The 19,190-nt window shown below is 37.8% G+C and overlaps 1 pseudogene; it reads right to left on the reverse strand.

Annotated features, from left to right (window-relative positions):
- Positions 1-3,874: 3,874 nt before the first annotated feature.
- On the reverse strand, positions 3,875-9,644 carry LOC104879390 (disease resistance protein RUN1-like; annotated as a pseudogene).
- Between the last annotated feature and the right edge of the window lie 9,546 nt (positions 9,645-19,190).

Here is a 19,190-nt window from a genome sequence, read left to right on the forward strand (position 1 = left end):
AAAAAAACTAATAGATAAAACGAGATAAATCTGTTACTTGTGCCTACATCTCAAGCCAATGCACCATAAGAAAACTTTAGGGTTTTTAGGTTTTCCATTTCCCCTTTCCATTTTTCCTCTCCTGGTTTTCTAGCAACCAATTAAACAATTATAAATTATTTTCAAGTATATATGACAAATTTTCACAAATATTTTTTTGAATTTAAAATATACAAATAGCATGAAAAAAAAATCTAAAAAAAATTACAAAAATATAATCAGATTGATTAAGCCATGAATTATGAGTTGCAGGTAAAGTGCATTTTCTGTATTCTCAAGGCTTAAAGAAAAAATTATGGTTCAAAATTTTTCCTTTCTTTTTCTCATTATTTTCTTAGCATCCGAATAATAGTAGCAAACCAAGAAGTCAATTATTGAATGGAAACAATAACTTGAACTCCGGAGATCAAGTTGAACACAGTTTAGAGATTTGGACTAAGAAAATTTAGGTCGAGATTTAGGCAATCTACTAACCTCAAATATGCAACAACAGAGACCCAACTGAAATCCATACCTTATTCAAATTCTCGAGAGAGACGAATGCGAGAAAAAATGAAAGAGCCGCAGAGATTGAGATGCAAGCGATGGAGGTGCTCGTGAGGAAGAGAAGAAAACGGCTTCTAGGCTTGAAATGCTGAAGGGATACCAAAATTTAGGCAATCTACTAACCTCAAATATGCAACAAGAGAGACCCAACTGAAATCCATACCTTATTCAAATTTTCGAGAGAGACGAATGCGAGAAAAAAATGAAAGAGCCGCAGAGATTGAGATGCAAGCAAGCGATGGAAGTGCTCGGGAGGAAGAGAAGAAAACGGCTTCTAGCCTTGAAATGCTGAAGATATCAAAATTAGGGCAAAATTCCCAAGAGCCGCAGAGATTGAGATGCAAACGGCTTGTAGGCTTGAAATCTGATGGAGGAACTCGGGACGAAGAGAAGAGACACCGACGCAGAGATTGAGATGCAAACGGCTTGTAGGCTTCAAATCTGATGGAGGATCTCGAGACGAAGAGAAGAGACACCGACGCAGAGATTGAGATGCAAACGGCTTGTAGGCTTCAAATCTGATGGAGGAACTCGGGACGAAGAGAAGAGACACCAACGCAGAGATTGAGATGCAAACGGCTTGTAGGCTTCAAATCTGATGGAGGAACTCGGGACGAAGAGAAGAGACACCAAATTTAAGGCAAAATTCCAACCTGGATTTTTTTGTTTATTATTTTTTTTTTTCATAATCAGCAAAGGTTATTTTTGGAATTAATAAAAGTGCATATCCTTCTTTTTAATTTTGACACTTCCTATGGGTTTTCAGCTTAAATGGGTCGGTTAGATGGACCATTTGTCAATTTTTGGGCCCAGCTGGGCCCAAAACACAATTCTCCCATATATTAACTGCATCGAATCAACATCATGGTGGGGATCACTCTACTAAATGGTGTCAAGTCTGGCTTCAAGAATGGCAGTGCAGTGGTTCTCATGGTGGTTAGAAGGGCAGCAGGGTTTTCCAGCCACGGTGGTGCTAAGTCAACATTGATTCTTTAGTTGTTGTACCAAGCACCTGTATGTAGAGCGATGGTTTTGGATTGTCTCAAGATTTGTTTAACCATAAAATAATAATAATAATAAATAAAAAAAAGACATTGAAGGTACAGTAAAGAATTTAAGCAACTCCAATCCCTTTGTTATATAGACTTGAAGGAGAAACGAATATAACTTACAATTACAACTGTAAAGACACCATGCATTTGGAGACATTCTAGGTAGAGCTTTAAGTGATTGAAAACAAGAAAAATCTCTATGCTTGAAATATGCAAGTCAAAATCAACAATAAATAGAAATAAGAAGCTGAAAAAATGTCACGTGATGCTATTCATGTCATTCTAGGAACAAGTCCTTCAAGGAGCAAGTCCTTCAAGGAGCAAGTCCTTCACTTTAAGAAATGGTTCAATGATAAGTTTTCTTGTTCTTCATTAGCTACCACATCCAATTCGATTGTGTCCAGCATCACCGTAGACTCTTTTACTTTTAGAATATTCTACCATCAACCATATTTCCAGAAGGATTCATATTAATTTAAGATGGATTTATTATAGAACTAAAATGAGAATACACTTTAAAATATTTATTGGGAGTAATTCAATTATATTTCAATATATTTGAAAAATAACACTACTAACAAATTTAAGATACATGCCATAATTGATAAAAAAAAATCAAATATGAAAATAATTTTAGACAAAAGTTTTGATCTAGAAAAATCAACACTTTTAATTTTGTTGTTGTCTTATATATAGTAGCTTGAGATACATACTTCACTGAATGCATTCCAAATTTGAGTTATGGATATGTTCTTCACCATTTAAGTTTAATTGATAATTTATTCCAAATATGAGTTTCTGAAACTAAGTGTTTAGCTAATCTAAAAGAAAGAAGAAAGTCAAGTTTTAGGCATTAGGGTTCCGATTTCCAAACTCAATAAAGTTATAAAATTACTAATATTTAAAGTGTACCATGTTGAGAAGTGTATCAAATTCCTAATTTTTATATATTCTTTTTTGTAGAAATGATATTATATAGAATGTTTTCAAAGTTCATATGTGATTGTAATTAGATTCTTTATAGAATAAAAAAAAACCTAGTAAAAATATCTCTCTAAATATTTTAGGTCATGAGGGGAAAAAAGTTATGATATAAGATAGAAATAGAGATAAGAAGAGTAAGAGACATCTAATGAAGTAATAGTGCTTACAATTTAAGCTGTAGACACAAAGACTAGGAAAACAACGGATGTTTAGGGACCTAGAAGTTGCATATGTTTTGTTATTTATGATATTTTTTTGTTATATACTGAAATGTTATCTCTCATGTATAGGTGTAGACATGTTGATCAAACCATGCACTTTAAAACTTTGACACCTTTATATTTGGATTATCTTTACTTTTTGTGTTCTTTCATTCATATATTTGCATTGAAACTTTTGCTAGCCCAATAAATGGTATCGAGTTTTTGTTAGCTTAGTAAACTCAACGTTGTCCTTTCAAGATGTAGTGAAAAGGCCTTTTAAAGGATTTGTATTTTATTGTAAAATAGAAAAGAAAGACAAGAAACATTAGAGAATTTCGACTCCTTTGAACCACTTGGCAATATATTTATCTTATATTAAAGATAAATATCTAGTCAAAATTTTATGGTGTTATATATATAGTCCACACATAGATTAAAGTAATTAAGAAGGAGAAGAAAGCTGGACTACCAATAAGTTTCCATGAGGGCTTGAATGAACAAATAAAATAGAGGGATGGTGGTTAGAATGGCAGAGCAGTGCTTCTCATGGTGGTTAGAAGGGCAGCAGGGTGCTCCGCCCACGGTGGTGCTAAGTCAACATTGATTCTTTAGTTGTTGTAGCAAGCACCTGTAGTTGAATGATGGTTTTGGATTGTCTCGAGATTTGTTTAACCACAAAATAATAACAATAATAATAATAATAATAATAATAATAATAAATAAGATAGTGAAAGTATAGCAAAGAATTTAAGCAACTCCAATCCCTTTATCATATAGACTTGAAGAAGAAATGAAGATAACTTACAATTACAACTGTAGGGAAACCATGCATTTGGAGACATTGTAGGATCTATGCTTGAAATATGCAAATCAAAATTAACAATAAATATAAACAAGAAGCTGGAACAAGTCCTTGACCTTAAGCAATGGTTCAATGATAAGTTTTCTTGTTCTTCGGTAGCTACCACATCCAATTCCATTGTCCAACATCACCATAGACTCTTTTACTTTTAGAATATTCTGCCATCAACCAATGATCAGCCTATTTCCATAAGGATTCATATTAATTTAAGATGGATATATTATAGAACTTAAATGAGAATACATTTTAAAATAGTTATTGGGAGGAATTCAAATATATTTCAATAATAACACTACTAAGAAATTTAATATAATTGATGATAAAAATATGAAAATAATTTTAGACAAAAGTTTTGATCTAGAAAAATCAAAAGTTAATTTTCTTGTTGTCTTATATAGTAACTCAATATATATACTTCACTTTGAATGCATCCCAAATTTGAGTTATAAGATGCATATGTTCTTTACTATTTAAGTTTAACTGATAATTTATTCCAACTGTGAGTTTCTAAAACTAAGTGTTTAGCTAATCTAGAAAAAAATAGGAAGTCAAGTTTTAGGCATTAGGTTTGGATTTTCGAACTCAATAAAGTTATAAAATGATTGATATTTAAGATGAACTATGTTGAGGAGTGTCCCAAATTATCCTAATTTTTATGTATATGTCCTTTTTTGTAAAAATATTATTATAAAGAATATTTTTTAACTGCTCATGTCATTGTAATTTGATTTTTTATAGAATAAAGAAACCTAGTAGAAATATCTCTCTAAATATTTAGGTAATGAAAGGGAAAAAGTTATGACATGAGATAAAGATAAAAATAAGAAGAAGAGTAAAAGACACCTAATGAAATAAGAGTGCTCACAACTTAAGCTGTAGACACAAAGACTAGTAAAACGATGGATGTTTAGGGACCCAATAGTTGCATCTGTTTTGTTATCTGTAATAGTTTTTTATTGTATAATGATCATTTGTAGGTGTAGACATATTGACCGAACCATGCACGTTAAAACTATGTACCTCCATGTGTGGATTATCTTTACTTTTGTATTCTTTCACTCATATATTTGCATTCAAACTTCCGTTAGCCCAATAAATGATATCAGAGCTTTTATTGGCTCAACAAACTCAATGTTGTTTGACCCCTTTTGAGCCACTTGGCAATATATTTATCTTATATTGAAGATAAATATTTAGTCAAAATCTTATGGTGTTATATAGTCCCCACATATCTTAAAGTAATTAAGAAGGGTAAGGATGATGACTTGCCAGTAAGTTCAGATGAGGGCTTCAATGAACAAATAAAATAGAGAGATGGTGGAATATAAAGAGGACTTTGCTAGCAAGCGCACCTGGCAATGGAGCTTAAAGCTTGAGATCAGTGCTGGATGCTCTCAATCTTTTAGGGTGTGGTTCCTGATCATCTGCTTTGTTTTCCCCAGCATTATCATAGCCCCTTTGATGATCCAACAACATAGGCACATTGTCATGTAGATAATCATGGGTGTATATCAGCTGAACTCCGCACCTCATGATATGGGTGCAAGTGGACGGATAATTAATCAAACTATCAACATCAATCGCAGCCAGAAAGTGCCATGGTTGATTGCGGTTGTACTTATTTGGAATAGCATTCTTAGGATAGAGAGCCACCCACAATTGATCTGATCCATCATCATTAATCTGGCAGCAGTTATGCCAAGACGAAATGGAGACGTCATCCACAATTTCATCCGGATCACCACGCAATCTCAGATAAAAATGATCTGGATCGTCCAAATAAGATCCTCTATGATAAATAGAGAAGAAAGCAAATCCCAGAAAGTGGTTATCCTCGTACCAATTCAAAGGAGGCTCTATTCTTACTTGGCTTCCAATCTCCTGATGCAATACCCACCCTGGAATTCCACCATCTCCTGAGATAATAATCATCTTGCCTTTCTTGCAATTCAAGTGCTGCATGTACAATCAAAGCTAATATGTAATTGGAGTACTACTGGGTGGATGAAAAGTTTTACGTGTCGTTATTAAATAAAAATCATACCTCATTACTTGTTGGTTGAAACCATTTGAGGAGGGAAGACCAGAGTATAGATGATGGACTTGATAACATTTCCAGCTTCGTGCAATAGCTGGCATGTATTTCTGGTAGACTTGATGGAAGCTCTGGAATTTCTTGGAGCATCTTGCAGTGACTGATATAAAGGAAACGAAGCTTACAAAGTTGAGAGATGCCAGAAGGTATGCTAACCATATGGTTTACACTTAGATCTAAATTTTCTAAGGAATATAGGCCCCAGATATCAGTGGGTATTGACCCTTCCATTAGATTGCAGTGACTCAAATTTAGTATTGCTAAGGAGCAGAAGCCTTTCAGATTCTTGGGGAACCTCTCCAAGTTTGAACAACCATGGAGCATCAGATATTTAAGGGATCTCAAATCGTAAATGCTTTCCGGAAGATTCACAAGGTGCTTGCAATTCCTCAAAGACAACCGTCTGAGGCCTTTCAGATTTTGAATGGATGATGGTAATTCTTTTATAGCTGTTTCTTCCAAATAAAGATCAAATAATAAGTCTTCCTTATCCTCCATGATTTCTGGGAAAGTGTCTAGATTTGAACAACCAAAGAGGCTGAGTGATTTAAGGAACTTTAACCTGCAAATGCTACTTGGAAGACTCCTCAAGTTTTTGCACTCTGTCATATGCAACTGCTGAAGTCCAGAGAGATATTCTATTGAGGAAGGTAATTCCTTAATAGCAGATCCATTAAAGTGAAGATGAGTTAAAGCTTTCATAGAACTCTCCTCTATCTCTAGAAATTTCTCCAAGTTTGAGCAATTATTCAAGTAAATGGTTTCAAGAGAGTCCAAGTATTGAATGCTACTTGGTAAGCTCGTAAGGTTTTTACACCCACTCAAACTCAACAAAGTTAGCTTCTTGAGAACTCCAATAGATGGATCAACAATATTCAAACTTGTACAATATCCAAGTTCTAACTCCTCTAGATTTGGCATATTTGAAAAGTTTGATATTTCAGTGAGCTGCTTCGATCCTAGTAAATTTAAGAACTTTAACTTTCCCAAACACTGTGACAAAAGGAATTTTGATTTAGTAAATGAATTTTCATAAACAGAAAATTAATCTCAAACAAAATAATATGATGAAATACTAATTATACCTTATTTCCTTGCCAAAGTTGTTTTATGTTGCTGTCAATCATGTTGAGTACAACAAGGTTCTCTCCATGAAAATTTTGATGGCAATGATTTCAAAGGGTATCCTTTCCAATGAAGATATCTCAACTCTTGTGAAGGAAATTGAAAATCTTCAGGAAGAATAATTTTATACTCCTTTTTCATTGAACCACAATAATCCATCCCATAAATCTTGAGCAATCTAAGTCGTTTCATCTTTGCAAAAATCTTTGTACTAAATTGCAGTTGTTTTGATCTAGACAAGTCCAAGAATATCGCCTCAACTTTTTTCATCCCCTACCAACAATAGCAAAGGATCAAGCAAGCATAAAAGAGATAAAGCAAGCTAAAATTGTATGGATATGTAACTTGGAAAAAAAATGATATTGCTCAAATTTACATATTTTTATGAAGCTTAAATAAGTTCACAAGTTTGATGGTTACCTTTTTCATTGTAAATGCACGATACACATCACTCGGATCCCACAATCTGCTCCATTTTCCAGGATCATCGGGAAATTCACAACGAATAATGTTCCATCCCATTTCTTGTATCAAATCATGCATAAGTATCTTATTTTTGGAAAGAGATATAAGACACTTATCATAAAGGGCTTTTATTCCTATCTCAGCATACAAATCACAACTATCCAATATCCTTGAAACAAAATCTTTGTCTTCTCCCTTAAAAAAACATGCAATATCAAGAAATATTTTCTTCTGTGTATGATCTAATCCGTCAAAGCTTATTTTAAGCACATTTTGTATTTTCACTTCAGGTTCCCTTTCCAATTTACACAATTCACTTTCCCATTGGAGTATTGTCTTGTTAAACAAGAGAGAACCGAGGACTTTTAGAGCTAATGGAAGACCATGACAATAGTAGACTACACGATCCGAGAGGTGGATGAAGTCTTGTTTAGGAAGATTTTGTCTAAAAGCATAGAGACTAAAAAGCTCATGAGCTTGTTCAAAATTTAATTCCTCAACCTCATATACATCATCCATTTCTTGCAACAAATGTTTACTTCTAGTTGTAATGATGACTCTGCTTCCTTTTCCAAGCCAATCACGATTTCTGAGTAAATATTCTAATTGATCTAAATCATCAATGTCATCGAGAACAATAAAAACTCTTTTAAATCGGAGAACATTTTTTATCATATTAGCTCCTTGGCCAATGTTGCTTACATTTTGATTTCTCTCCACTTGTAGTAGATCACAAAGAAGTTGATTTTGTAAATGATGCAAACCCATAGTATTGCCAACTTCTCTAACATTTTCGAGAAAGCTCATATACTCAAATTCATGAGAAAATTTATTATATACAACTTTGGCGATACTCGTTTTACCCATTCCGCCTATTCCACATATACCAATGATACGAACATCATTCAATTGATCAACACATAGCCGTCGAATTATCTCCTCTACATGGGAATCCATACCAACCAAGTTGTCACCAACATCCAACATTCTACAATTCAATCTCATAAATATATTGTTGACGATTTTCTTAATATGCTCGGACTCGTACCTACCAATTGTAAAGTACATGTGATGATTAATTAGGCTATAGCTGATTAAAAAATAACTACATGTTAAACTTCTTCATGAAAAATGAATTATAGTAAAAAAAAATTATATCAAAAGTATTAAGTTTTAAAACTCAAATTACATTTTTAGGACATTTTTATTGTATCAAGTATACAAGACAATGAAAATAAAATATGTATTTGTTTAATTTGTTTGCTTGTGAGACATTGTCAATTTGATTTTTTTTTTGGGAACATTTATAGACTGCTAAGCATGGAGCAAATTTATATCAAACAAAATCATATTGTAATGACCCACTCTTGTGCATATATAGATATCATTTGCAGCTCTCTCTCTCTCTCTCTATGTTATATGTAACATTATAATTACCCAATCCCCTATCACAATGGAGACACAAGGTCCTCATCATGTCTCATAATATCATGGGTTTGCAGGTCTTCAGTGACTTTCTTGATATACTTTGAATATTTCATGACTTGCAATAATCATAAATGACCTCCAAATCTCTTCAACTATTACTCTATAATCATAAAAATGTCTGATTCCTGTGCCAGTAAATAAAGCCTACTTATAAATGAAAGTTGAAGGGAAATTAATAAAGCTTTACCCATCCTTCACATGCTCTCCAGATATATTGGCTGCTTCTGTCAATGCACTCCTCCAACTTCGCACCTTCTCTTTCATCTCCTCTGCATCTTCTTTGTAATTGGAAAATGCCTCTCCAAACCTTCCTGTCTGGTGCCGTACATGGGATGGATCCACATGGTAGAAAATCGGTACCACAGTTTGTTTCATTTCTTTCCTGCACTTCATGATCTTCACCAGCTCATCTAAACACCATCTGGAACCAGCATAGTTTTCCGAGAAAACTATTAGGGAAAACCTTGATTCTTCAATAGCTTTTAGGAGTTCAGGCGCAATCTCTTCCCCTCTCTTAAGTGAATCATCATCTCTAAAGGTATGAATACCTCTTCGAATCAAATTTGCATACAAGTGATCAGTGAAATTGAATCGGGTGTCTTCACCTCGAAAACTCAAGAAAACATCATACTTCCATTGTGGGATGAAAGTAGAAATAGACGTAGAAGTAGAACTTGTGGAAGCCATAGGAAACTTTTGCCAAAATTAGAACTCAGAAGAGATTTTGCAGAATTGTGAATGTAGATTGTGCTGTTTTGTTAGCAAAAATTTGGTGATGAAAGACTTTGGGTCAATGTGGTGTACAGAAGATAAGAAAAAAAAAAGTAAAAGAAAAATAAAAGCAGTTTCTTTTTGAGTGTGACACTGAGTACGACATGTCTGAGGAGGACAGATTTGAGTGTGATTCAGTCTACCACGTGAAGCACTACAGCTGGTCATCGATGAGTCCAGTTGTCACTTACAGGTGCTAAAAAGCAGCGCCTCATAAAAATCTCGTCCAACCATTGCGAGTCTGCTTAAATCTCTCCTACTCGCTATTTTCTTCTGCCACCTTTCTAAATTGTTCTCATCTCTATTAAGTTATGTTGGATTCTCGTAAAGTATTAGGGAGGAAAAATAAAAGTAAAACTCTTTTGTTATTATTTGTTTTTAAAAACTAGCAAAGTTATTAAAATAATTTCATAAATATTTAATTATTTTTTGCTTTCTCTGGAATTACTAAAATTAAGTGATCAAGAATTCCAACATATGAAACAATGATCGAAGAGAGCAAGAGCAGGCGCTGCTGCAGATGGGATCACGGGGATGGATCATCTCACTTTGGGTGATGTCAGTTCCAGCGGGATGGTACATGCCACTCTTTTTCTTTTACTTTAAAAAAAAAAAAAAAATTGGAAATTTTAATTTGACCAATTGGAAGGGTGGTAGTTGAAGAATGAATTATTATGGACTGGGACTCCTAGGGATCGTGAATGGGTCAACAAAATTCGGTAAATAGAAAAATAACATAACTTGGAACCAGAGACCTTGAGCAACGGATGATAGCCTCTTACGCTTGGGTATTATAAAAGCACATAAATATTATTATATCTTTTATATTTTATATATTATAAATTAATTAAAATAAAATTATTTTAAATTAATTAATTTTAATTATCTTATTATTTATTTTATAAAATAATTAAATACAAGGCAAATATAAAATTTTAATTAAAAAAATACTTACATATATTATTATTTATTTTATATCCTTCAATATATATTAATTTGTTTGTTAAAATTAAAACAATTTCAATGTATATATTATTAATTTTTCTATTATTTTTGGAGTTTTTTCAATATTTTTTATGATTTTTTTATCAATTTTCGTTTCATTAATTGTAGACCCCCATTAGGGGCACATTTTTTTCTCTCATTTTGTGCAGCTCACTTGCCAGCTGGAGGGCTCCTACAAAGCCAAGTGTTGCCTCCTAGTTGGTTGCTATGGAATCAACTTAGTGGAGTTGATGGACGAATGGGAAAGCAACACGAATAGGAGGATATGCTGGGGATCTGCAGGCCGTTATTGGGTAGCAGGCCAGCTGCAAGAAGGGGGGTCTGGGCTGCCGTTGGGGATTTTTTTCAGAGAGGGAGATGCTCTTCCATTAGAGAGGGGGCTGCAGAGATCTTTTGAGGCTGGAGCTTTTGTTTGGTTACTTTGGGGTAGCTGAGGGAGACATTCTGGAGGGGCAAGCTGGAGAGGAGCAGAGGGCTTTAGAAAAAGGAAAAAGTGCTTTTCAGAGAGGTACGGGGTTCCAGGAGAGCTGTTAGGAGGGTTCTCAGCAGAGAGAGAAGGGGGAAGAGAGTTCAAGATTTTTACAGAGAAAGGTATACATTGCTTGAGGAGCTTTTCGAGAAGGATTCTAAGCTGAGTATTCACACGAGACAGAGCAGGGAGTTATAGCCGAAAACACCCAGCTGAGAAAGAGATTTTCAGGTTTGACTACCATGGTTTTCACGAATGTTTTTGTTCTTCATTACTTTTCCTATCTCATTCTCTGTGATCTTAACTTTGCTTGTTGAGTGGTTTTGATTGGGTGATTTTTTTTGGTTAAATATTTGAAGAGCTCGTTGAGTTTTGTGCTCTGTTTTTTGTGAAATATTCTCTGTTTTTATACTTTTTTTAACCCACTGTTTGTTGGACCTATGGATCAAATGATGAAACGGGTTTGACATGATTGTTAAAGGCTTCATGTTATTTTCCTGTTATTATTCTTTGGTTTCCTCTGTTTCTCTTGGGACGTACATGCTCGGCTGGAAATGATCATGAGAACAGAAGCTCTTTGGAGTTCTACACTGGAATTTACGGGCTTGAGAAGTTGAGAATCAAGGAGATATTTAATCAGGCAAAGGAGAGGCAAATAGACCATGGGAGGATCTGGAAAAGGTTTTATGCTATGACGCTGAACGTTACGGAACCGGATATTCATGATTTCGGCAAGCTCAGTCAGGAGCAGGAAACATTGCAACTCTCTGTTCTGGTATCCTACAGTAGCTCAGTTATGGATTGACCGAATGCCAAGTCTTGGTTCAGGCACCCTCTCGCGAGCTTACACAACGGATTGAGAAGGTTATGCGAGCACTTGGCGATTACCTTGGGTGGAGGGTACATGCGTATGCTGTCGGGACCAGCGCCCGTGAGGACCAGTGTATTCTTCCAAGCAGTGTTCATGTCATTGATGGCGCACCTGGTCACATGATCGACATGATGGGCAAAGACACGTTTAACCCATCAAGAACAGTTGTGTCTTGAACTAAGAACGTGTGGTCACTGCTGATGGTTGTGTGCTTCTTTTGGAAAGAATTCCTAGACGTGATTCACGGAAGGCCGTTTATCTACAGCATGGAATATTGGATTCCTCTATGGGGAACATGTCGACAAGAGAATTTCTTCAAGAGAGTACTGGCCATACTCCATCAATGAACACGGGATTGAGGATATACCTGCATGGGTTGCATGTCAGTGAAGCCATTCATGTGCTGAAGCATGAGCTGAATTTATTGAGGAGCACGACAAGGTCAGCAGATCAGGCCTAGAGGAATGGTGGATGTTATGGGTACGCGCCACCTACTCAAGACCCTAACATGTGCTACGGAGCCTATCCTGGATATGGAAATTACCAACAGCCACAGCAAAGTGGTTCGGGCATGAGTGTTATGTTTCTGGGACACGCAAGGGAGATCTTTGCATGAATGCATTATCACTGTGAAGTTGTGCTGAAGGTTGTGGTCATAAGCTCCATGTGGGATAGGCACTTTATCTTTGCCCAACAATGACGTCTCATCAAGAACGGTGGACCCACCTGGGTTATTTCATGCCCTTTATTTTTATATGGGATCGTCTCCTCCATCAAGTTGACTGGTTCTTCAGTGAAGGAAATCAAGCTTTTCCTGCTTCTTAATCTCCGCATCCTATTACCCCCACCATTCATCTAGCCACGTCAATAAACCCACTTCTCTCTCTAGGTTTACACCCTTCAATATCCATCAAGTCCATCATTCATCCTTCACTATTCTTTTTTTTTTCACTCACCCATCTCATACTCTCCCACATGCATGGCAGCCTTCATTACCCATCAAACCATCCGTCAAACCCATTTTCTCACTCTAAGACCTTCTCATATCCATTATCCATTTCTCCACCACCTTCTCAATATCCACTAATCCATTTCTCTCGTTATTCATTCCCCCATGATACCCACTGAATTCAATCACCCATACCCATCATGCGCATGCTGCAATCACATCCATATTTTTCATACCCATGACATCATTTCTCTCTCATCAACCTTCATACCCATTTTCTCTAATTCCCTCATGCACCATACACATTACTTCACCCGTACCCTGCTCACCATACAAATCACCTAACCATTCTTTCCTCCAGATTCCTTTCATACCCACTGCCATGCTATCCCATTCTCTATACCACCCTCCTCATGCATTCCCATTATTCCTATTACTCTTCACACCCGTCCCCACCACCCACTCCACTAACTCCACACCCATGAGCAAGACCCGTACCTTTAATACCCACAGCACACTCATCACGTTGCCGGGTTCCAAGTCCATTTCCAATCGGATTCTGCTTCTTCTTGTTCTCTCTGAGGGAATGGACAATTTGTTGAATAATGAAGATGTCCATTGCATGCTCGGAGCACCGAGAACCCTTGGGCTACAAGTGGAAGAGCCAAGTGAAAATCAAAGAGTTATTGTGCAAGGGCATGCATGCTCATTATTGTGAGTAAGAGAAGTGGATGGCCACAAGCTGGTGCTGGTTCAGAACCCATGGGCAAATGAAGTTGAGTGAAAGGGTCATTGGGCGGACTCATTACCAGGTGTGAGCATCAAATCGTCCTGCTCTCGGTGCTGTTGAAGCAGGAGTTAATCAGTGAGATGGCTTCCTGGTTGTTTAGAGGGATTCAAACCCGTCTTTTCTTGTTCTACCCATCTGCCTCGTTTGAAAGAAAAAGTGATGTTGCAGGGATTATTCCGGCTATAAGCTGCTGGGTGGTAATAGGAAAATTGGGTTTCGGCTATATTCCTTCCCTTTCAACCAGAGCTCCAAACTTGCTATCACTAGTCAAAGTGATTAAAACTGGCAGCCCTATTCCTCATTTGAGCACTTTCTCTGACCCTCTGGTCTTTTCTTCACCGCTATGGCTTGCTGTTGTGCCCTTCCCGACATTACCCGCGACTCCTCAACCTGTTGCCACCTCTTCCAGTTCATTTTTGCCCGCATCTTCACCTTCTTGCTATTCAAATGGGTCGGCTGAGTTGCAGCACCAAGTTCCTGATACTACAGAGGAGTCATTGCATCTTGAGAAATCACTGATAGCTACTACACTCTCCAGATGCTGCAACAACCCACTTTCCCTCAGTTTTGGATTCATCTACAACTCACAACCCGTTTTCTCTATTATCTTTCTCGCTCCTCCATTTGCAACGCACTCATGCCACTTTCCAGCTATGGATTCCAGATGGTCAACACGCCACCTCTCAGTGTAACTTGGATGAACCTGGAAAGTGGATTCAGTGCCATGCAGGAGACTTTGTTGATGATAGCTTTGATGCTAGACCATGCATTATTTAGGACGCCCAGTTACCTCGGTTTACGTGCGGATCATCCTTGCTTCCTTTAGATTGAAATCATCAGCGCCTTATTTTGCATCTGATCCACCTTGTGCGCCTCCATTAACAATAACTATTGTTTTTGATTGGAGAACTGGTGTTGCTGCTAAGGATTGGTCCAAGGTTGCTAAGAAAGGGCAGGTTGAGGTGATGGAACTGGAGTTGAAGAAGCTGTATGACACAGTCACATCCATTCATGAAGAAACGTTTTATCTTCGTGAGAGTGAAGGAATGGTAGCAAACCAGGATGGTGTAATGTAGACCCAACTGAAGCATATGCTTTGAAGATGCAATACAAAGAGGAATGTGATTGCAAATCTGATTGTCTTTTGGGACGTGTCTGTGAAATTCCTGTGCTGTGTACTTGTGTCAGTCAATGCTCTGGCCATGGGCACTGCCGTGGAGGATTTTGTCAGCGTCACAGAGGTTGGTATGAAACAGATGCAGTATGCCAGGGTAGTTCCCAATCACATGACTATGGGGAATGTTTTATCAACTTGTGCCGGTCTTGGGACGCTTGAAATAGGTGATAGAATACATGAATTTATAAGGAGAAGATGGAATGATGTAGATTCACCACCTCTGTCGTCTCATCTGGCCCTCATGATGGCATCGGTACTTATGATATTGTTGCTAGTTCCATTAATCTCACGCCAAGTTGCCGATTTCGACAAAGTCTTAATGCTTGCCCTCACACGGGGTAGCAATTTATACGTGAGATACGACGGTCTAATGCAAATGGGAGATGAGGAATAAGTTGGTATTGCTATGAAGTGACAGAAGGCCACATCTTTCTTCATTTTCCTCATTATTTCTCCATCTTCGAATTTTAAAATAATTTCTCACACCTCATTTTGCAAATAATTCTCCAATTTTCATTTCTTTTTCTTTACTTTTATTTATTTATTTATTTATTTATTTTATTTTAAAGGAGTTCTACTCTTTAGTTTTTCATCTTTAGAATTTTTTAGCATCATTCAAAATCTCTTTAATAAGATTTGCTGCCACCTCTCTTCGGCATGCAACTTTCAAGACTTTCCGGATTTTAAAATGTTTTAAAATAAGCAAGGATTAAATTCCGCAATTCCAAGTGATGGAATTTATGGAATTAATTCATGCAAAAATGAATCGGGCTGTGGTGGGGGCCCCACATAGGTGATTTCATGACTGATTGCCTGATTGGTTGATTTATTTGCCATGCATGATTGGTTTACACTATTCCTTGATACGCGCTTAATTTTACCTGTTCATTGCTCACTAACCCTGTTTCATGATAGCGCATTCGAGACTGCCGCCCAGGTACGCATCTATTCGTATTTTGCTCATTCTTTATACATGCTTTGCTACTCATATGTGCATGATTGATTCGAGTATTCATTGATTTTCTCATTGATTGTCATGTCAGCTTCATCTCATTAGTAGAGACCCGACTTTAGGGACTTAGAGGGGTGTTACGGTCTTTACCGTACCTTCCCGATAAGTAACCTGACCCCCGAACCCGATCCGGTTTTCATAGACCACCTTTTCCAAACTATGGAGTCACACTTAGGGTTTTTCTTTCTTATTTTGTTTACCCTTTAAAAATAAAACAAAAATAAGTGGCGACTCCAAGTCATTTTTCTTAATCAATAAAAATCAATTTTTCAAAATAAGAAAATCGAGCTTGCCATCGAGTGGGAAACACATTCGAGCCATCGAAATGCGGGGTCCACAAAATGGCGACTCCACTGGGGATCATTAGAGGGTCAAGCTTGAACTTAGGATGAAGCAAATGTGGCTTTTGATGAGTCGATTAGTGGATACTCACATCTTGATTGCACATTGAGGGTTCCCGAGTTTTCACTTGGGACATTGACATGATTGATTGGATTGGTCGATTATCTTGATTGGAGATTCTGACACAGTGATTTTCTTTGTGCTTCATTGATATATTTGCTTGAGATATTTGACATGATGATTATGATGATTGGTTCGTATTGATAGAGGATTCCGAGATAGCTATTTTCTCTTTGCTTCATTGATATATTCATTTGAGATTTTGACATGCTGCTTATATTGATTGATCATTTCATATTGCTTAGCGCATTGATCCTGATTTTTCCATGATTATTCTGATCACTTCACATGCATACACTCACCACTATATATCACTCAGTTTGACATGTCGATTCTCTAGCTTGCATATTATCTTGATCGTCTTTTGAGCATGATGTTTATATCACTATTCGTCTTGATCGTCATAGTTTGTGTGGACTTGAGTGATATACCTGTACTCTGCTTGACTGTATGGTGCATGACTACCCTTCCTTTGTGTGATTGCATGTTGTCTGTCCGTGTGGGCCGCACTTCTATCCCCTTACCTCCGACTCTCTTGGTCTTGGTCATTTCCTTCATTTCGGTTCTCACTTTTGCAAGTGTGAGGCTTTCTGTGTGTTTGCTCTCTGACCGAGCCAGAGATTAGGAGTAGGGTCTAGCGACGGGCTATACCGATGTCTGGGAGCGTTCTGGAGGAGACCGACATATCGATGCTGATTGGAGTCCGATCATTGAAGACCTGTATAGCTCGGAGCTAGGTTTCATGGATATTTGTGTGGCCAGTGTGTTTCATTTTCTGTTTTAGCTTCTTAGGGTTTTCGGATGCACCCACACCGTTCACTGTGCACTCTAGTCGACCATTGAGCGTTGAGAGTTTGAGAGATTTCACCATAGGAAGCCCCCTGGGATGCGAGGTAGTGCATGTGTGGAGGTGATGACCACCTTGCATGGAAGCGCCCCGTCTCTTCGGAGGCGTGCAGAGGGTTGCGTACCGCTGGAGGGTATGATCGCTTCTGCTAGGGATCCTTTAAAGTCCACCCATATCCATTTAGAGCCACCATGACCTTGTAGGTTGAGCCGTAGATCCTTCGATTAGGACTCCCTCCCTACACGTGGGTGCATCTGAGGACCTTCAGAGCCTCTGTGGTTATAGTTCGGATCCAACATTCCTTCTTTTTAGTCTCCAGTTGAGAGTGCTCGGAGATCAGGTTTGAGTTTGAGTATCGGTTGGATCACCTTTCGTCTTGTCGCCTTAGTTCGTGTTTTTCACTCGATGAGTTTAGCACGTTTTCTCCCTAGGGTTTTTTGTTCTCACTTCTTGGCTCGACGCACCTCTTCACTTTGTTGTCACTCACTCGATATTTTGGGATATGTTCATTGATCATCTTTTTTACGCTGTACACCTATCACGGGCTCAGTACCTCACTCATTGTTTTATTCTTGGTTCGATTTTCGACTCGATGCTTATATTTTCATTACAGAAAGGTGAAAGGCATATTTTCATATTCACACATTTTTCGAGAGATTCGCCTTGATCACCTTATCATTTTTTTCTTATGGAGCTCGAGTTGAAGGTTGAATCCAGGATATTTTGTTATAGATTGAGTATCGATCTCGTGATAGTGTTCTTCACACCCCATTTACTTTCTTCACACCTCGATCATTTTTTGGATCATCGATAGAAATTCTTTAGTCGTATTTGTAGTTGTCTCACACCAGATACTCATGTGACTCTAGAGATTCTATCGTATATCCAAATTTTGATTGTCACCATATGATTGTGTATCGCACCCTATCATGTATTGAGTTGTATTGTATCATGCATTGATCATTGTTCGTTGCATCCTGTGTCGTTGCATGAGTCATGTTTGAGTCGTTGTGTTTAGGTTCTTTTGTAGGGGTTATTTGTAGTCCCAGTCTTGGTTCTGTGCCCTGGGTTGAGCGGGATAGAGGTTGATTCGTATTGTTGAGCTGCTATAGACGGATTCACAGTCAGTTTCGATTGGTTAGCTTATCGCTTCTGTGGTTTTGATTCAGGAGGCATTGGCCAGTTTGAGTTAGAGGATGGATAGTCAGCCGAGTAGGCATGTAGTGCTCGAGGACACGCCATCTGATTTAGTGACACCACCTGTTCTACCTGTTCAGATGCCAGCTACACCGACTTCGCATACTACTTCACATGATCAGGTTGCTGTCACTCCACCCATTGTCACACCAGTTACCATCATTGAGGATCCTCGTTCTCGTATGGACAGACTTGAGCGGAGGATTAGACAGATGAGAGACCCTAATGAGATGATCTCATGGGATGACCCTGACGATGTGCCAGTGGCCACTCTGCCAGTTGGTTTCAGGATGCCTGATATAGAGAGATATACGGGTGTCGGATGTCCTCGTATTCATCTCAGACTTTATAGCACGGTTATGAGGGCCCTTGGTCTAGATGAGGCACAGTTGCTCACTTTGTTCCCATTGTCATTGAGCGGCATGACACAGAGATGGTACGCTTCATTAGAGTCATCTCGTCGGAGAACTTGGGAGGACTTAGCACAGGAGTTTCTGAGATAGTATTCATTCGGTGGTGATACGAGCGTTACACGTAGAGAGCTTGAGTTTCTTAGACAGGGATCAGATGAGTCTGTTTTTTCTTTTATCTCCCGTTGGAGGGAGAAGGCTGCGGAGATGATTGAGCGACCTACCGAGAGAGATCAGATGAGCATGTTTTTGAGGAGTTTGCACCCTAGGTTTGCTCGGCATCTGACAGGAGTCCCATTCCATGATTTCAGATCATTGGTTCAGGCTTTGTTCGATGTAGATGATGGCATATCTAGAGGATTATGGTCAGA

This window comes from Vitis vinifera, chromosome 5 (genome assembly GCF_030704535.1).
Source record: "Vitis vinifera cultivar Pinot Noir 40024 chromosome 5, ASM3070453v1".
Lineage (NCBI taxonomy): Eukaryota > Viridiplantae > Streptophyta > Magnoliopsida > Vitales > Vitaceae > Vitis > Vitis vinifera.